Source organism: Delphinus delphis, chromosome 6 (assembly GCF_949987515.2).
Source record: "Delphinus delphis chromosome 6, mDelDel1.2, whole genome shotgun sequence".
Lineage (NCBI taxonomy): Eukaryota > Metazoa > Chordata > Mammalia > Artiodactyla > Delphinidae > Delphinus > Delphinus delphis.
Genome location: NC_082688.1, coordinates 20,665,544 through 20,686,987, shown reverse-complemented (window position 1 = coordinate 20,686,987; position 21,444 = coordinate 20,665,544). Strand labels below are relative to the sequence as shown.

Below are 21,444 nucleotides of genomic sequence, written 5' to 3'. Positions count from 1 at the left end.
CCACCCACAGCGGTCACCAGGCACAAGCGGGGGAGAAGCCCCGATGGCTCCCCTGACAGTCGTCACCAAGGAAACAGACCTGGAGAAAAGAAGGTGAGGGGACGACAACCCCCAGCCCCCCGGAGAGCTAAGGAGCAGCCCGACTCCTCCAGAGCGGGACTTCACCGCAGAGGAGGTAGGTGTCTGCGCTGGGCCTCGGCAGAGGTGGGGATGTGAGGGAAGGACCTGAGGGGCAAGCCAAGCCCCCAGGGTGCCGAGAAAGACCCTGACCCCGGTGAGATGCCCCTGAAGGCAGAAGGGCTGAGAGCAAGGCATCCAGGACCTGGTCCCGGTTGCCAGCAGATCCTGGAAGAGGCCCCCAGAGTCAGGCGTGGTGGGGTGTGGGGCGTAGGGTTGGGGAGTGGAGACAGGGGAGGGGCGATGGTGACCCTGACCCACGGGGCGGCGCGCATCACCTGAATCCCTCCCGTTCTGTCTCCCGCGCAGGTTCCGCCCACACTCCCTGGCGCCTCCACGGCAGGAGGACCCGGTCCCGATCGCCAGCGTGGGTCTGGAGCTGGGGACGCTGCCAGCACAGCCCGGCGGAGGCCGGGCCCCCCTCCCGCAAACGCCGTCGCGGAACCCTGGGGCCCGAAGCCCGCGCGCCCCTGGCGGCGCTCACGTCCAATCTCTACAACCAGATGGGCGCCCTGGAGGTGGTCCTGGGCGAGCTGCGGGCCCCGGGGGGCGCCTTCCTGCCGCTGTCCACCGGCCGCACGGAGCCCACGGCCGCGCAGCGCGCCTGGCTCGCCTGGCAGCTGGCGCACGCGGGCGCGGCCCTGCACTGGGCGCTGGCGGCGCTCGACTCCCTGCTCGCCGCGCGCTCCGGGCCCGCCGGCCCGCAGCCCTCCCCGCCCTGGGCGCCATCGCCTTAGGGGCGCACCCAGCTGCTCCCCGCCCCTCCTAGGGCCGGTCCCTTCCGCCCAAGAGCCAGCCGGACTCCGCGCCGCCACCTCGCCGTGCAAGGCTCCGCGGCAGCATCGTGTAACCAACCGGAGGCGACGAGCTTCCCCCACAGCGGACAGAAATCCACTTGTCCCGGGAACGGTGTGCAGCACGCACCAGACATCAGCTCCTGCCGCATCCCAGCTCAGGGAGATGTGTCCCCGTGTCCAGAAGACAGGCTGCCAGGATGTGCGTTCAGAGGAAAACACTTCTGTTCTTCTGCGGTTCAGACTGCGAACCTTAGTGATGTGATTTGTGCCTTTTCATCCCTCCATATTTTCCTGTTTCATGTGGAAAATGAAAGGAGAGAGAGAGAAGGGGAAAGGAGGATGAGGAGAAGGAGGAGGAGGACGAGACAGACGGATAGATAGATAGGTCGATAGATCTTTAGATTAGATGATAGAGGTAGAGATAGATCGATTCCGGGGTAGGTTCCACTGCAAAGAACAATTAGACGTCTGTCTTTGCGTTTTACCAAAGATTGGGTTTCTTCGAGGTTACGCTTAGAAACCTGCCTTGAACAAACCTTTATATCAGATGAGCAATCTGGGTTCTAGGAGGGACTTTGTAGATTTTTGGTGTTGAAAGTAAAATTACATTTTTACTTACTATGGACCGTTGTGTTTTCCATGTACTGCAATAAATTTTTTACTCTGACAGTCCTTTGTCAGTGTGACTTTGTGAATGTGCTTACAAGTGTTCTGGTAGTGTCCTGAATCCTTCCTTTCCCCTTCATTTTCCTGTTTCCTTTCTCCACTGTATGCACTTTAAACGTGATTCCACAGCATGTAAGTGCATACATCAAGCAAATGTTCACAAATGTATTCGAACCCATGTTACCACCACTTCACCCACAAGACACAGAATATTTCCATCATGTGCAATCTTTATAGCAACCAACCTAAAAATCTGAACTCATGTCTTTCTGAAAAACAATTCCTTGGACATTATATGGAGCTTTGTGTCTCACTGATTTGACGTATTGTGCCTTGACGTATAGTGCCTATCGATAAAGTTGTGCACTTGCACGGCATGGCCCTTCTGCAGTCTCTGAATAATATAGAACGATATACATGGATGACGCGGGATGGGCTGCAAGGCTGGAGCCCTGGCAATGTCCTGTGATCAATGTCAGTGGTTGGGAGAGAGTTAGTAGAATTTGTCTACATGTAGTAAACGTTGCTTCTAGGGATCCATGCCTGGATGGATGGGAGGGAGGGTGATATCTGATTGATGATTGAAAGTCTCCCAAACTCGTGAGGCAAAGTTGGGGTGGCCAGGGACCTGGTGGCTGAGGTCCATTGCTCACAGAGGCAGCTCTGATTTCTCGGCGTCTGGGCTCTGCACACAGCCTGACATGTCTTGGTTTGGACCATGGCTCTTTTCGATTTTCCCTCTTTTCAGTAAATGAAGACCCTGAAAAAAACACCTCATTTCTTTTTAATTTTACCCTTGGACAGAACCTGTGGTTCTCCCCAGGAGTCTCTGCTTATTCTGGGTCTGGTCCCATAGCCTCTTCTCTCAGAGACAGGAGACCTCTGGGGAGCAGGACGTGGTTCCCTCAGACACAGGTGCTGATCCTGAAGCCTCACAGTTCCTGGCATCATGACTCTGACTTTGACCTTCCTGTTGCTTGTTAAGAGCATTGTGACCTCAAGACCGCTCCAGTCTGCAGATGTGGATTTGATGTCCTTCCCTGTATAGGGAAAGAGGGAGCCTTGTAATCTTAAGGGCTTTGCTTATCTGGTCCCCTCCTGGGCTGTGAGTACATCTTTGGGAGGACTTTTCTCATTGCATTAGCTCCACAAGCTACCCCTGCTTTGTAATTTAGGAACTGGTCCATGACTGACTTGTTCTTCAGAGTTTTAACATCCACCTTGTCCTGGAAACACCTCTGGTTTCTGGTGGGCCTGGGCTCTCTCTGCACAGAGCCGAACACCCTTGCCTCTGTGACATGAATCTTCTGGGCCCTCCCCTGCTTTCCAGTGGTGAAGCCCCTGAACAAATGCCTCATTGTATTTGGAAAGTGCCCTTCAGGGGAGCAGGTGACAGGCATGGGGATGCCTGGGGTGTATTTTGATATTTTGATTATTTACTATTATCTTGTGTATTTTTGTGACATTTAGGAGGTTTTGACATATAGCAATGATAATCCATCTTACCCTTCCCCTACATTCTGTTTTTTAAAAAATAAATGTATTTATTTATCTATCTATTTATTTATTTATCTATTTATCTATTTTTGGCTGCGTTGGGTTTTCATTGCTGGGCAGGCTTTCTCTAGTTGCGGTGAGCGGAGGCTACTGTTTGTTGTGGTGGTGGGCTTGTCATTGCGGTGGCTTCTCTTTGTTGCAGAGCCCAGGCTCTAGGTGCGTGGGATTCAGTAGTTGTGGCATGCAGGCCCTAGAGCGCAGGCTCAGTACTTCTGGCGCTTGGGCTTAGTTGCTCCGTGGCATGTGGGACCTTCCCGGACCAGGGCTCAAACTGGTGTTCCCTGTGCTGGTGGGCGGATTCTTAACCACTGCATCGCCAGAGAAGTCCCACCCTTCCCCTACAATCTTAAAGAGTCTTTTTAATATTTGCTTTTTTGGGCTTTAAAATGATATCTCATTTTGATTTGCATTTATTTAGATTCCAAATATACTAAAACGTTTATGTATCTGCTATTGTGTGTTATATTATTTCTTCATATATTTCCACATCTATTCACATTACATTTATCCTACATCACAGTAGATATGCCTTATTGAGCTGGAAAACTATAGGTTACACACTGAGCCTTATGACCCATGCACTATTATTATCCATATATCAGCAACATGAGGTATAGAGAGATTAAATAACTTGTAGTTTTTCCCTGCTACCTGACGCTGAAGACGAATTTCTTTGTAACAGAGATAAGAGAAGTCCTGACTAGAAAGAGTTCTTTTCAGCTTTGCTAGGAAAGCCGGAGGAGCTCTACTTAGGTCACACATGTGCTTGTCTGCCTTCTGCCCACAGCGATGGATGGTCTTTGTCTCTGGTGGCCAGTAGAGGGCGTGAATTCCCTCCTGTGATTTCCACCTCCCTACAAAGTCACTAGCGCCTGGATTTTGTTTCTTAGTAGATGCTGCCTTACTTTGGGCAGCCCTGGACTGCCCTCATGTCCAAGTTGGCTTTTCTTTTTCTTTTTTAAAATTTTCTTAGCTATAATTGACATAATATACGCTGGGCATATTTAAACAATACAATGTGATAAGCATTGACAAGTGTATACACCCATGAAACCATCACAACAATCAAGGTAATGAAGATATCTATCATCTCATCTCCAAAAGTTTTCCTGTTATAGTCCCTTCCTTCTGCTACCTGCCTGTCCCTTACTCTCTCCCCACCAGACAACTACTGAACTACTTTTTATCCCTATAGATTAGTTTACATTTCCTAGAATTTTATGTAAATGGAATCATGCAGTATAAATGATTTTGGGGGGGTCTGGCTTTTTTCATTCAGCTTCATTATTTGAGATGCACCCCTGTTCGGTTCCTTTTCGTGGGTGAATAGTACTCCACTGCGTGGATGTGCACATTACTTGTTCACCTAATGATAGGCATTTGGGTTGTTTCCAGTTTCTGGCAATACAAATAAAGCTGCTACGGGTTTTCCTGTATAAGTCCTGTGAGGACATATACTCTCATTTCTCTAAGCAAATATCTAAGAGTGGAATAGATGACTCATACTGAAGAGATAAATTTCACTTTTTTTATTTTTGCGGTGCACGGGTCTCTCACTGTTGTGACCTCTCCCATTGTGGAGCACAGGCTCCGGACGCGCAGGCTCAGCGGCCATGGCTCATGGGCCCAGCTGCTCCGCAGCATGTGGGATCTTCCCGGACCGTGGCACAAACCCGTGTCCCCTGCATCGGCAGGCGGACTCTCAACCACTGCGCCACCAGGGAAGCCCGATAAATTTCACTTTTTAAGAAACTACCAAAGTGTTTTCCAAAGTGGCCATGCCCCCACTGTACATTCCCACCAGCAGTGAAGGAGAGTTCCATTCACTCCACAACCTCTAACACTTACTAGAGTCAGATTTTAAAATTGTATCCATTTCATAGTTATGTAGTAGTATTCAATTGTGGGGCTCTTTTTTTTTTTTTTTTTTTTGCGGTACGCGGACCTCGCTGTTGTGGTCTCTCCCGTTGCGGAGCACAGGCTCCGGACGCGCAGGCTCAGCGGCCATGGCTCACGGGCCCAGCCGCTCCGCGGCATGTGGGATCTTCCCGGACCGGGGCACGAACCTGTGTCCCCTGCATCGGCAGGCGGACTCTCAACCACTGCGCCACCAGGGAAGCCCTCAACTGTGGTTTTAATCTGTACTTCCCTAATGACTAAGCATCTTTTCATGTTTTTATCTGCCATCCACACATCTTTTTTGGTGAAGTGTCTCCAAACAAATCAAATCTGTCAAAAATATTTAAAGGAAAAAGTTTTTCAATTGAAGGAACATCCATTTTCCAGCCCCATCTTTTTTATGGGTTGTGATCTGGCTCAGGCCATTATCTGGGCAAAGGGGACATCTTCATGTTCCTCCACCAAAAAGTGAGTGTTTTATGTCTGCCAATCCGGGAGGACAGACCTGACTTCAGGCTCCCCAAGATGCAGGGACCAGCTCTGGGAGCCAGCTCCAGGGAGCCCTCACCATGGCTGCCTTCCCTGAGATGTCTCCGTGGAGTCAGTCAGTCCTCAAAACATGTGTGGATGAGGAATAAAGGTGTACTGGGGAAGAGGCTGGGATTGGGTCTCACTCATCCTCAACTGTGTTTCATGTTCAAGGACATTAAAGAGTGGGCCCCACCCTGGTGCACCACAAACTGCATAATAAGGGCTTCTAGAAACTGTCAAGGACCTGAATAAAGAAAGAATAACTCCTGAGATGTTCACTTAACTGATCACATGTGAACTGAAGGACAGTAAAATGAAAGCAAATGAAAGCACATGAAAGAGTGAGTCCCATTGCCAACCTCTCTGTATGCTGAGTGAAAGACCACATACATCATCCTGGACATGGGAGTATCTGTCATAGTCACTGACTGATGGCCCCAGTGTCAATCTCTAAGTATTACTAAGTATATTAACTACCTTCTTTCTTATTTTGAGAAAACAATAGTCTAGGCTCTTTTTCAACTTTAATCTATGCTCTTGAAACAGTGTGAATCTCCCTTTTTAAAAATAGCCAATGATTCTGTGAACCTTATGATTGACATCCCTGAGTGTATTTCCTGGGTTTAATATATGGAATTAGATTATGAGTCACAGTTTTATTGGGTAAATTGTGTTCAAGCAAGAAAAGTGGATGTTAATTCTAAAAACCGAATTAGTGTTTATAATGTAAAAATCAACAGTGCACTTATTCACCAATCTCGTCTCTCAGTTACAGAGTCCAGGCTCACACTGCTTGCCCCATGCCTGGCCAATAAATCAAGAGACAAGTTGCTGGGGCAAGGAATAGCAAATTTATTCAGAAAGCCGGCAGACCAAGAAGATGGTGGACTCGTGTCCCAAAGAACCATCTTGCCTGAGTTAGAATTCAGGCTTCCTTTATACTAAAAGTGGAGGGAGTAAAATCAAACATTTCCTGGTTCTGGTCAGCCTCCAGAGGGGATGTGTTAATTTCTTCCTTCCTACAGTCATTCACAGGTGGACGTGGTCAGGATGTCTCTGGTGAGCTAAACTAAGGTGTTTTGGCTTAATGCTCATTACCCGGGAGGCAGAGTTCCCAAAGATGGGCCATAATGTAAAATTTAAGTTTACAGGCAACACCCCTTTAGTAATTAACTTGTAATAAAATACAAAGGTTCTTCCCTATTACATCCCCTTCTCCTCAGTCACAAAATTAAGACTGTCTCACAGCCTCTTTATTGTGAGGTGCGGCCATGAGACTGAGTCCTGGCCAAGTTTATGTGGCTAGAAGTGATATTTGGCCCACACAGGCCTGGCCTATGAAAACACTCCCCCAAGAGAGGTAACACGCTCTTTCACCCTCTACAATGAGTGGGGTAGACCCAAGCACTGGAGCCAGATTTGAAGCCACATGTTGACAATGGCAAATTCATAAAAAAGATGGTCCTGGGGTCCTGGATCATTGTTGGGAGAAAAGCCATAAGCAAAGTCCCTTGATTTGAAAGCCTATATTTAGGTGTTATATGAAGCAAAGATAAGCTTGTATGGTGTTCAAACAACATTCACGTGTTTTTCTGTTGCAGAAGCTAACTTCACCTTAACTGACAGAAGTCTGTACACCAAAGAAAGTTTTCCATAAATATATATATATATATATATATTTCAAATTGGGGAAATATCAAAGACTCCCTGAAAATTTGCAAAACTAAATGATAAATGTAAATCATAAAGGTAATTATTTAAGGAATATAGATCATGTTCTTCTCTCTACACTTTTTTTTTTGTGGAAATTGAAGATGTACAAGCATGATTTTGGTTTCTGGTATTTTAATCTGATACAGAAATACAAGGGTAGATTGCCTTCTTGTACTTAGCAAACAATAATAAAATTAAGAGTGTTCCAATTTCACTTTTTTCTTTATTTTCTGATTTTTCGTAGGGATTTGTTAAATGGGGGGAAAATCTCACTTCAGTCTCCCCTCTAATAAGCTCCAAGGCACACTGGCTGAATGACCCCTGCTTCAGAGAGCTACTGAGTTCTTGGAAGTTCCTCTGAACAATTCCAAAACAGGTACAAGTCTGAAGAGATTCTACCTTTATCTTCTGCTCCAGTTGTTCCTGATTGTGATCAAAGTTAGAGAGAGATTTATCAAGGGGGCTCTTATCTCAGGCTTCACTGTAGTCCTCTGTCAAGCAGGTTGAAAAGCGGCGGATGGTCAAAACAGGTGCTTCAGTGCCTTTGGGGTTTTGATATCCCCTGTTCTTCTCCTGAAACTTGAAGTCGGTCCTGACATCATGGCATGACTTAGAAGAGATCCTTTCCAGATATCTTAAAGCCATGAATATTTCCTTGCTCTCCAAGCTATGGCACGAAGGCTTGTCCCAGGAAAGAGAACAGGTATGGCTAGAGCAGAGCATCTCCAGGGCCATTAACGAAAAGCAGGGCCTCGAAACTTTCCGTGATTCTCCGAGATGGCCGCGAGGAGACGCTTGGCTTTGTTCGCCACTCATCAACGGCCTGCAGAGGGCGTCCGACTCGCCCCGGGACCGATAGGCTCCTTAGTGGGTGCGGGATCCACGTCCTGGGTCCGGGATCCACGTCCTGAGTCCGAGAGATGTGGCGCCTTTTCTCGGACGAGAAACCCACTTACATTTATCACAGGTCCGCCTGCGTGACCCCTGGGGGCTGCGGAAATACTGAATAAAAAGTTGCTTTTCCCAGGCCCTGACTGCCAGGAGGAGCTTGGCCACGGAGATCTCTCGAGACTATTTTCTGAAAAAATGAGCACAGACCCTCCCGTTTTCCGCGCTCTCCCCATCTCTTTACTCTCAACTTTCTCGTATAACATTTTAGCGAGACTTATTTTACAAAAGTATCCATTTATTGAGGCATTTGGAGTATCCATTTGTTGAGGCATTTAGAGGCTGGAAATCATCACGTGCTGTACTAATTTTTCCATATTCAGGGTTGTTTCTTAGGAGAGATCCCGACACAAATCCAGAGAAAGGGAAAACATATCCATGATAGGGGCAAAATATACAAATACTGGGGCTTCCAGTTGAAAAAGCTGGGGCCAGTGCCCGCAGAGTCACGTGACATAATCACTTTTTTGGTGGAAATAATGGATTTTAGAACCTTGTGTGTACCTGTCACCACTGTTCCTTATATAGCTGACCACTAGCATTATGTCAATATCATCTTTTTCCGTAGTATCAATCATTTCCTAAGCTAAATAATATCTAAATTTCTCTTTCATTTCAATAAAGTTAATAAATCTTTCTTCTGTTGTTATGACGGTATTCTTAATGTGAACATGCCTTATAATCTGACATTTCTGCAGCAAGGAGTGCATTTGTCATACAATTAAAAAGTTAAGTATAATATTTTGCGTCTTACTTTCTCCATGGTATTTCAGATCAAACGTGATTTCTTAGCATTATAAATTCGTTTGGAATTTTATTATACAAATAAGGTGGGGGAAAGAAAGCAATACTAATGGAGAAACACATGTAATGGTCATAGCCTCCCGAAACAGGCTCATTCTAAGACTGAGATTTAATCAAAGGATTATAGAATGCTCCCCCTCCCCCACAGTTTACCACCATACTAAAAGGAATTCAGTATAACAAGAGTGGATAACAGCTGAAAGAGCTACAAGACACAAACTCTCTCTGAGGAGGAGAATTTATGGAAGCCCAGAGTCCCAAGGGAATGAAAACAAGGACACTAGAGGTGTTTGAAGGCTCTAGAACCTAGAGTTACAGTAAACATTAAGAACAGCTCAACTCCTAGCCCAGTTAACATATATCTTCACACAAAAGGCCTATTTACCTCAGTTCATATGATTCAATACAACATGTCTGGCTTTCAACAAAAAAAATTACAAGGCATGCCAAAGGGATATATTTTTTTTAAAAAAAGTCAGTATCAGTAAGAACAGTGAGCTTTGTGGCATTTTAAATTGCCCTCTTCCATCCTTCTCTTCCCAGTTCCATGGTAGCTTGAAAATCAGCAGGTTCACAATCAAGGTAGCTGTAAAAAGCAGCAGCCTACCAGCCACAGGAAGGGACAACTGGTTCAGGAGCTCCCCAGAGCCCCATCTCCAGAGAACTGTCACTATCTGAACTATTTTTCAGCTCCCCGAAAGGGCCTCATTCACAGGCTTGTCTTTATTTGATCCAACTTGGAACTCACTCCATGGGAGAAGCCCCTGTCCCCAGAGAGAGGATCTAAAACAGTCAGTGGCAGTTAACACCACAGCTGCCTGAAGCACTGATACTGCTTGGGGCAAACAGAGGCCAGCCAAAAACATAAGGAAAACCTAAGGAATGAGATGCCCATAGGAGGGTTGAAAGGCTCTCACATATTCTTGGGGATCTAAAAGGTTACGTGTGCGTGCAGGACTGTGCACACACCCAGGGAAGACCTAGGAAGGCCTAATCACTCACCTCTGGCTAACCTTAAGACTGTGCACAAAGAGCAAAGGCTAAGAGAGAATTATAAATTGCTGGAGTATTGAAGACACGCCCAGAAACACACAACAGACCCTCAGCAAAGACTATGAGACTTATTGGTTCAGTTAATTTAAGGAAATCTCTATCTAATCATTGGCAGACTACTAGGCTAACTGAGTACACACTTCAATAGCCAACATGATATAAAATACGAATGTTCAGCAGTAGTCCCAGAAAGTCACAAATCTAACAACAACAGCATCAATAACAAACCCTAAGGAGATCAAGTTCTGATTTCGAGACTTGTCACATTTTATTGTTTAAAATGCTCAGTTTTCAACAGAATAGCAAAAGACATGCAAAAAACCAGGAAAGTATGACCCATACAGAAGAAAAAAGCAGTCAAGGGACTTCCCTGGTGGTCCAGTGGTTAAGAATCCACCTTCCAATGCAGGGGACACATGTTCGATCCCTTGTCGGGGAACTAAGATCCCACATGCTGCGGGGCAACTAAGCCCGCATGCCACAACTACTGAGCATGCGAGCCACAACTAGAGAGCCCACATGCTGCCACACACTCTGGAGCCCGCACGCCACAGCTACTGAGCCCACACGCTCTGGAGCCTGTGCACCAGAACTAGAGAGAAGCCCACGCCCCACAATGAAAGATCCCACATGCCGCAACGAAGATCCCTCATGCCGCAACTAAGACCCAGCACAGCCAAAAATAAATAAATAAATACTAAAAAAAAGAAAAGAAAAAAAAAGCAGTCGAAGAACTAGCCCTAAGGAAGCCCACACATTGGACTTATTAGACAAAGACTTTAAATCAGCTATTTTATATGATTAAGAACTCAGGAAAACCGTGAATAACTAACTAAAGGAAAGTATGAGAATATTATCTCATAAAATAGAAAATATCAATAAAGAGATAGAAATTACTTTTTTTTTTTTTTTCCGCGGTAAGCAGGCCTCTCACTGCTGTGGTCTCTCCCGTTGCGGAGCACAGGCTCCGGACGCGCAGGCTCAGTGGCCATGGCTCATGGGCCCAGCCTCTCCGCAGCATGTGGGATCTTCCCAGACTGGGGCACGAACCCATGTCCCCTGCATCAGCGGTGGACTCTCAACCACTGTGCCACCAGGGAAGCCCAGAAATTACATTTTTAAAAAAGATCCAAATAGAAATTCTAGATCAGCCACACTGGTGATCATTCATGTTTACATGACTGATTTCCAATAAAAACCTTTGACACCAAGGTTTAGGTGAGCTTTCCTAGTTGGAAATATTCCATGCATATTGCCAGACCCTATTGCTGGGAGAAGTAAGCACAATCCACACAATCCCACTGGGAATGGACAACTGGAAGCTCATACCTGGAACTCTCCTGGACCATTCCCCATGCTTCTCTTCCTTCTTATCCTTTCACTGTAATAAACCATAACTGTGAGTATAACAACTTTTCATCAGGGTTCTCAGTAATTGCTCTTAATTCTTTTTAAAAATTAACAATATATTTTTCCTAATTTAAACATAATGCTTGTTATACTAGATGTTCATTGTAGTGTTATTTAAGGTCTTGACAAACTGGAACCAACCTAACTATCCAACAACACAGAAATGGTGTCTCTCATAGATACAGAAAAAACATGGGTAGTTGCCAGAGGAAAGGGGGTGGGAGGAGCTGAAATAGGTGAAGGGCATTGAGAGGTACAAACCTCCAGTTAAAAAATAAATTAGCCATGGGGATGTAATCTACAGCATAAGGACTATGGTCAATAATATTGTAGTAACTTTGTATGGGGACAGACAGTTACTAGACTTTTTTTTTCTCCAGTTTTAAAGATCTTTCTCTATCTCTCTTTTCAAGAATAGAATAACGGTATAACATATTCAAGAACGGAAGAATAATATAGCAAATATCCATGCTGCTTCCATTGAGAATTGTCACCTCTTCCCTTCCGTGGGAGTAGGGAGATCAACCATCATTAATTATCCATGTCAGGTTCTCTGTTAAACAGTTTACATCAGTTACTCATTGAAGAGTATATGTATATGAGATGCAAGAGGGAGGAGATACAGGGATATATGTTTATGTATAGCTGATTCACTTTGTTATACAGCAGAAACTAACACACCATGGTAAAGCAATTATATTCCAATAAAGATGTTAAAAAAATAAATAAAGTAAAACTACAGATTAAAAAAAAAAGAGTATATGTAGTGGATAGTATTATCCCCATTTTCAAGATGATGTGAAAGACACAGACCCAAAGAAACTTCCAGGATCATAGAGATAGTAAGTGGCAGAACCAAGACTGGAATGCAGCTCTCTCTGACCCTGCCACTGCACCATGCTGTCTCCTAGATCTGTGTCCAATTTACAATCCTATCATCAGTGATTTCCCTCATTGATGATAAGATTATAAATCCTACTGTTGACAGTGAGATTTTTTTTTTTAACTCCTGATGTAAGAAGCAGAACATAAAGCCTTTTGTTTTGAATGACATATCTTTAAGTTACCCGGAATGATTTTATCCGTGTGTGTTAACTAGTTTTTAGTGTGTTTTTTCCTTTGTAAATTATATAGCCCATTTATTTTAAATCTTAGTGTTTATTTTCATCAACTATATGAAGCCTTGCCTTTCGATGTCTTATAAAAATTTTTAAAAATACAACAGTTGGGCTTCCCTGGTGGCACAGTGGTTAAGAATCCGCCTGCCAATGCAGGGGACACGGGTTAGAGCCCTGGTCCAGGAAGATTCCACGTGCCGTGGAGCAACTAAGCCCGTGAGCCACAACTACTGAGCCTGCGCTCTAGAGCTTGCGAGCCACAACTACTAAGCCTGCACACCTAGAGCCCGTGCTCCGCAACAAGAGAAGCCACTGCAACGAGAAGCCGGTGCACTGCACCAAAGAGTAGCCCTTGCTCGCCACAACTAGAGAAAGCCCGCGTGCAACAACGAAGACCCAACACAGCCAAAAATAAATAAATTTATATATATATAAAAAAATAAAAGTTATGTGTGCCTTTTGGATAAAAGTTGTAATTACTCAAAAGTGTTTAACTGGAAGTCCAATACCCTCAGGCACTCTCAGGGTTTCAACTGTTTCTTCCATCCCTCCCTGTCCCCAGTGCTTGACTCTCAGAAATGCCAAGTCCAAGTAGCAGGAAGATCTCTGGGTCTGATAGTAAGTAAATACTCACCAAAGTGAAGGGCCTTCTAGCCTTAGGAGTGATCGCTAATGACAGGGAGTCTCTTTCCACTAGGAATGGTGGAGGGTCGTCCAAAGACTACAGAGTCTGAGCAGGGCCCTTAGCTTGCCTTCATGTGGCTTAGAAATAGATGCTTCCCTGGGGAAGACCCAGATTTTGGGGGGTGGCACATCTGAACACAACCTTACATTGAGCCGAGAATCTGGTGATAAATGAGATCAATTCCTCAGTCAACCAAGAGAGCTTGTTCTCCTTAGACTGGAGTGATGCTTGACAGGTCTTGGAGAGCAGTGTCCAACCCCAAAGACTGATCAGACCCTTTCCAAAGTTTGAACTTCTTGCCTTATAAAGATGCTCAGGGACAAATTCTGCTGTTTATTTCTTTCCTCCTTAAGGATTTTCTTCTCCAATCTTGAAAACATTGAAAATTCAATAACCTGAATCTGTTAACACTGTCTAGTAACTTTCACTTTTTCTTTTTCATTTGTTGTTCTAACAGCAGTGTGACCAACTTGGAAAATAATGAGTCAGTAATCTTTGTTTTCCACATTTGCCAAAATCATCACTTTGGTTTCATTCTTTAAGACTATAGAAAAGAGTTCAGAATCAGGAATTAGAGAACTCTCTTCTTGCTGATCCGCCTATAATGGATTTGATCATGGGAGAATGTCCCCATAACTGATTCATGTAGCTCCTCTGAATCTATTTATTCAACGACATTTATTAAGTGTCTACTGTGTGTCAGGCAGCACCATGTTATTAACTGGCGATATTCGACCTGGCCTTAAGGAAGTCTACAGTATAGCAGGGGAAGATGTAGAGACAAGTGCAACAAAGTATTATAGAGGCTGTGAAGTGTTTACAAGGTATGGTGTCAGGGGGTGGGGGGCAGAGGAGGGAGTGGTCAATTCCATTGGGAACAGAGTTTCTGGAAGTTCTTCATGGAAGATGTGATGCTTAAGCTTTGCTTGGAGGGGGCATCTGGTAAAGAGCAGACTTTGAAGCCAGTATCCTCAGTCCAACTGTGAAGCCTGAGATTTTCTAGCTGTGTAACACTGAGCAAGGGAAACTCTGAGTCTGCTTTCAGTCTCTGTAACATTAGGATCATAGTAGCAATCTCATAGTGCAGTGGTGAAGGTTACCTTAAACATATATTTTGAACACTGTTGGTGGAGGAGGATCAGCAGGGAAAGGGTATTCAGATCCAAACTACCAGGGCTGGAAGGAACTCCTCTGGGTCAATCTAGTGCCTGAAAACTGTCTGCCCTGGGAGCTGTCTCTGGTGCTGATTTCCCGGGGCTTCACACTCATTATCTTGGGAAGACCTGCTCAGCACTCTGCCTGTGTCATTCTTCAGGGGTCTGAACTGCTGTCTCCATCTCAGTAGAAGCCTGGGCTCCAACAAGTGTGCAGACCCCACCTCCTCCCTGCCCATTCCCAGCCTGCCAGTTCAGCCCTTCTGTGAGCCTTGTGGAAGAAGGGCTGACTCAGAACTATATGATGGGATAGGGGTTCTCAGTATCCATACTCCTGGCTCTGTAGAGGTAGAATGGGGCAACTATATGGGTTTGTCCACATCCTCCACCTGTCTGAGAAGAGTGCCAGGCTCCAACTCTAAACTTCTGCAGAGGAAACTCACCACTCCCCCGCAAAGCCTAGGAAGTGTTTACCTCTTGCTAGAGCAACTGGGGAAAATTTTGTCCCCCGGGGGACACTTGGCAATGTCTAGAGATATTTTCAGATGTCACTACTCAGGGGTGGGGGCATTCATTACTGGCTTCTAGAGGATAGAAGCCAGGGATGCTGCTAAACATTCTACAATGCACAGGACAGTCCCCTACAACCAAGAATTATCTGGCCAATTAGGCCCAAAAACTAGTGCTGAGGTTGAGAAACCCTGCTCTAGGGTTTGAGGCAATTTGGTGTGGTGTCTAGAACCTTACCGGACATCAAGGTCTAGCTCAGTATTCTTTATTTACCAGCTATGACCTTAGATAAATCATTGAACTGCTCTGAGCCTCACCTTCTACATACGTATGTTTAGGTTCCTGGACTAGAAAGCCTCAAAGCCCATTCAAGTTCAAACTCAACATGTCTGCATAAATATTTGCTGAGTACACCGCTAGGAACCAACATTCTATGGTACTATGTACATAAAATATCAGGAAATGCATAAAATATCAAAAGGAAAGGAACATAATGGGGGGAAGGTGAGAGCTGATAACAGGTTACTACCCAAATATACACAGAATTTATGCAAATATAAGTGTTCAGATAAAATACAGGCTCTTAAACTTCAGGTGGTGACAAAAAATGACATCTTCACTAGCAATTAAAGAGATACAAAATAAAATAACTATGCCATGTTTGCTAATCTTTATAAAGAAACAACTCAAAATGCTTAGGAATGCAAGGTAGTATATGTACTTAGATATTCCTCTGTTTCCCTCTGAACAAACCCTCAGCCTGGGACTATGAAATAGCAGCTACAGAACTGGTTATGCCGCACAATCAAATCATTCCATCATAAAGAGGATATTTAAAGTTTCTTTCTATATCTATAAAAATTTGTGCCAGCCTTTGGACAATAACTGAAACATCAGTTCTCCTGGATTTCAGACCTTGAGGCTCAGACTGGAACTACACCATCAGCCCTCCTGGGTCTCCAGCTTGCGGACTCACCTGCAGATCCTGGGACCTGTCAGTCTCCAAAATCGCGCGAGCCAGTTCCGTATACTAAATATCTTTCTGTATATATAAAAAATTAATGAGGGACTTCCCTGGTGGCGCAGTGATTGAGAGTCCGCCTGCCGATGCAGGGGACATGGGTTCGTGCCCCGGTCTGGGAGGATCCCACGTGCCGCGGAGGGGCTGGGCCCGTGAGCCATGGCCGCTGAGCCTGCGCGTCCGGAGCCTGTGCTCCGCAATGGGAGAGGCCGCAGCAGTTAGAGGCCCGCGTACCGCAAAAAAAAAAAAAAAAAAAAAAAATTAATGAGGGACTTCCCTGGCAGTCCAGTGGTTAAGACTCTGCGCTTCCACTGCAGGGGACATGGGTTCCATCCCTAGTCGGGGGAACTAAGATCCTGCACATCACACGGCGTGGCTAAAAAAAATAAACATTAATTAATAGGAACTTAGCATTCTAAAGTAAAGAACAAGGTACTAGATTACCCTCCCCCCTCCTTATTCACCAAACAATAAGGCACTAGATTTAAAGAATTAATTTTCAGAATTAGGAATAAACCACCTTATCACACCTTCCTTTCACCTCTTAATTATCTTGAATACCACCTGCAGGGTTAATGGGAGCCGCAAAGGGTGCAGAGATCCCAGAAGGAAAGGACTGTGAGTGTACTCCTTAGGAGAGGAAGATGTAAAGCTGCTGGTGTATCTCTTTCCATGTGGAAGTCCCTGTCTGAGGCAGTCAATGTGGATCTTCCTCATTTGTTCCCATACAAGAGGCTCTTTTATAAGAAAGACCAGAAGGAGGTCGCTTTTAGAAATGACACTTTCAAGCTGGTGTAATTTGGAGATGGAGACCACCATCACACTGGTTTCAGTCATTTGACAAGGATGGGCCACCCTAGCTGTGCCAAGAGAGAGAGGGCACACAGCACAGGAAACAACTTTAATTACCCTTCTTAAAACCATCTTTTCATGATCCTCCATTGCATCACTCTGAGTGTGAGGAAACAGACCTCTTCACTCTGCCTGTAGGTCAAGGAGAGAGAAGTAGCCGACACCTCCCAGGAAAAGGTACTACCAGAGGAATGAGCCTAGGAAGTACTCCTCTGCTGGATACAGAGTGAAGGTGCAAAAGGTACACATATTTGGGCCTCAGAGAGAGAATACAGGCACTGTTGCTCACTGAGCAGTCCTTTATGTGGTACCGAGGACACCGCGTGACTTGGGAAGTGTCAGCTGGGAAGAGGCAGAAAAGCCTTACCAGCCAGCAAGGTGATGTGGCTTCCCAGTAAACTGTCAAACCTGCCAGGGCTTAGGGCTTCACACTCTGCCAGGCTGTGAATTCATGTAGACAGGGAGCCATGAATGACTTGTTCACCACTGCCTCCTAAGCACAGCTCTGTGCTTGGCACATAGGTACACTCCACAGGTGCTTTAAAAAAAAAAAAGGTTAAATATTTAATGGAATCTTTTAGGTGAACATTCACATGACACTGGAAAGCATGAATAGGAAGAGGAAATTCTGTTTCTGGAATAGCTATGGTATAATAATGGAATTTGGCCCTTTTAAAATCAACAAATGTGTCTTAAAATTGGGTGAAACTCTCTTATTAGGAAATTCAACCACTTTCTGCAGGAGCACAATTGTTGCACTTCTCATCAAAGTGCTTTCTTTGGTCCCTTAGTTCAGTTATTTGATTTTTTTTTTAATGATGTAATAGTTTGAAGGTTGACCAAAAAAAAAAAAGGCTGAGTAAAACCTGGGACCTGGATACAATGTCATAATTAAACTGAGAAGTAAAAGGTAGTAAAGGAATATGCTTTTATCACTTCGCCTAATAGTCCAAAGAATAACTCTTAAGAATAAGGGAACTCTACTTAAACCACACATAGTCTAGCTCAATTTACCAACCACCACCAAGCAACATAGGTAAGCACTATAAAGGACTCACCCAACTCAACAAATCCACCTGCCAGTTTCTACTACATAATTCACTTAGGCTTTATACCCCTTAAATGCAAATGTTTCAGCAAGATGAAATACTAAAAACGCAATAATTAAAATCAAGCCCCATGGACTTCCCTGGTGGTGCAGTGGTTAAGAATCTGCCTGCCAATGCAGGGGACACAGGTTCGAGCCCTGGTCCAGGAAGATCCCACATGCCGCGGAGCAACTAAGCCCGTGCCTCACAACTACTGAGCCTGCGCTCTAGAGCCCGTGAGCCACAACTACTGAGCCCGTGAGCCACAACTACTGAGCCCGCGTGCTACAACTACTGAACTCGCAAGCCTAGAGCCCCTGCTCCTCAACAGGAGAAGCCACCGCAGTGAGAAGCCCGCACACCACAACGAAGAGTAACCCCCGCTCGCTGCAAGTAGAGAAAGCCCGCGCGCAGCAACAAAGACCCAACACAGCCAAAAATAAATAAATAAAATTACTAAAAAAAAAAAAAAAAATCAAGCCCCATGATGTTCCCTCGCCTTTTTTTAGCTCCTTGATATTGTCCCCACCAGGAGCCTGTGATTTACTGGTAACTCCAACATTCTGGAAAACTATTAGATAATAAACACTGTGCAAGTCAATACTTAAAGGATGTCAAATTCATAAATCATCATGTGGCAGTCTCAGAATGAAGTTCACAAAGAGAAATTCCTAAAATGCAACAGAGTCTACAGGACAGGAGTAAAACAGACGATGCACCAATACCCCAGCTGACTTCGGGCACTGACCTTCACCCTGTGATTCCAAGATCAGTACAGAATCTTAATGCACACTGCAGACAGAAAAACACAGTCATGGCTTTACCTACCCCTCCCCTGAGAATCTGGAGAAATGTTTCTCTTCAGAAAAACAAAAACCAACCAAACAAACAAACCACCCCCCTACATTTCCAAATTCAATCAACCGGATAACCTGGCAGCAACCCCAGGCTAATCGCAGAGCTCCAAAACAACCCTCTCTCTGACGCCTGTCAACTTCACTGGGCAAAGGGAATCGGCAAACCCTGACTCTCCGGCTAGGTCGGGCCCCATCCAGGGAGGCTAAGCGCAGGGGGAGCTTCATACCAACCCATCGGTGATAGTAGACTGTGTGCCATTCATCGGGGCCTTTGGCGAGAGGTCCTCCTTTTATCCAATTTGCATCTTACAGCTGACGCCACCCCACTCCCAGCGCTCCAGGACCAGGCTCAACTCTGTAAGGCACACAAGAGTCCAACTCAAAACTCCATTCAGTCACCTAGAACGTCCGACTGGAAGTGGTCAAGGAAAGGAGATGTGGGTGGGAGCGAAGCAAGTTACCTCCCAAAGCAAACCAAGCAAGTCCGCCAGAAGGCGAGTCCTAGAGCTAGAGAGCGATCCTCCTCGGGAAGGCACAGGAGAAAACTTCGTCACGGAGGGAAGTCGGCGAGCCGCGGGGAAGGGCGCCCGGCAGTCCCTCCGGGGCCGGGGCAGGATTGGCTCAAGGCTGGGTGTCGGCTCCTGCGCCGGGTCTCGGGGGCCTGCAGGTCCCCGCCGCCGGGCCGGGCCAGCTAGGCTCCGCTCTCCATCTGGGGCTACCGGCCGGTCGTGGCCGCAGCCTCGGCCGCGTCTCGGGCCGGACTCCTCGCCGTCCCCGCCAGGTTCCGAGCGCCGGAACTAGAGCGGATGTGGGGGACGGGGTTCCGACAGGCGGAAGTGACCGGAACCTGTTCTCGCAGCGCGGCGGTATGTTTCCTATGTCTCGGGGCCCCGGACTTTTCCGCGGTCTGCACCAGCGGCGGCGGCGGCGGCGGCTCCTCCCACACACGCGGGTAGGCGGCGGTTGCCTCGAGGGGCGGGAGGTGCCCGTCTATCCCGGCCTGGAAGCGCCGGCCCCGGAGACCGGCAGCGACGGCGGCGACTCGGAACGCACGGCCAGCTCGCCGGGTTCCCGGGCCCTCGCGGGAGCGCGCTCGGCGGGCGGAGGAGGCCGCCGGCGATGGGGGCCGCGCGACAATCCCATAGATGCTTTTCAAATATATGAACCTATCATGTGAACTCTAAAGTAGTGTTGTAGAAATGAAAGACATTTTTACGCATAAAACTGAAAGTAGGTTCCGCTTAAACTATGATCTTACTTTGTCTTTTTATTTTCATAGGTGATATTCGTGAACCTCAGAGGTTCCTCAATAATAAATCCACCCAAGGTAGCGCGGTTGGACAGAAGATGAGCACTGTGGTTATCCTTCCAATCACTGGGCTAGCTCAACTGGTTGGGGGTAGATGCACCAGAGGGGTGGTTTAGTGGGAGGGAAAATTAGGTGGCCTGGGAGTTAGGAAACCTGTTTTCCAGGTGGCACCAGGAGCTGTGTGCGCTGCAGCAGGCCCAGCCCCAGGACACAGGATCCCTTTCCACCTTTCCCTCCCCACAGTGCCCATCCCCCTCCAGGAGCTCACAAGCAATGACATCCCTGTACCAGGGCCACTTGCAACCCCTCTCCATGTACATGGGAGAGAATTGATCAAAAAGAAAGCTGCCATGCTGGGCACGTTCAGGATCTGGCCCAGTGTGTTTCTGAACTCAAGGGTTCCAGATTTGTCAGCAGCAAGACTGGCCCAGGCAAGTCACTTCTTGGTATCTCTCCGTGGAAAGAAGAGCTGATTCAGCTCCAGAGTCTGGACAGAGAGGGCCAGCCACAGCACCAGGTAGGTCGGGGAGCCTGGGTCTCGGAGTTGGAGTTGAAAGAGCACTGAGCAGGCGTCGGGAGACCCGGAGACTGGTCGGTAAAAGCTGTGAGACCCGGACAAGCTGTTTAGTATCTCTGGACTGTCAGCTTTGGGAAAGTCGGTGAGATGATGTATATAAAAAGCACGTTTCTGCACGACAAGGAAACAATCACCAAAATGAAAAGGCAGCCTATGGAATAGGAGAAAATATCTGCAAACCCTATATCTTATAAAGGATTAATACCCAAAATATATAAGGAACTCCTACAACTCAATAGCAAAAATCCAAATAACCTGATTTTTTAAATGGGCAAAGGATCTGAGGAGACATTTCTACAAAGAAGTCATACAAATGGCCAACAGGTATATGAAAAGGTGCTCAACATCACTAATCATCAGGGAAATGCAAATCAAAACCACACTGAGCTATCATCTCACACCTGTTAGGATGGTTATTGTTTAAAAAAAGGGGGGGGTGTTGGTGAAGGTCTGGAGAAAAGGGAACCATTGTACACTGTTGATGAGAATGTAAATTGGTGCAGCCATTATGGAAAGGAGTATGGAAGTTCCTCAAAAAATTAAAGTTAGAACTACCATATGATCCATCAATCCTACTCCTGGGTATATATCCAAAGGAACTGAAATCATGATCTTGAAGAGATATCTGCATTCACATGTTCATTGCAGCATTATTCACAATTATTATAGCCAAGACATAAAAAGAACTTAAGTGTCCATTAGTGGGTGAATCAATAAA

General features: G+C 46.1%; 1 long non-coding RNA gene across 1 annotated transcript; it reads right to left on the bottom strand.

Annotated features, from left to right (window-relative positions):
* Positions 1-2,545: 2,545 nt before the first annotated feature.
* LOC138414106 (uncharacterized) lies at positions 2,546-19,610 on the bottom strand. The gene is made up of 3 exons (XR_011246507.1): positions 19,302-19,610; positions 19,068-19,195; positions 2,546-2,680 (listed from the first exon to the last, which is right to left on the bottom strand). It is a non-coding gene; the product is annotated as an uncharacterized lncRNA (long non-coding RNA).
* Positions 19,611-21,444: the final 1,834 nt, after the last annotated feature.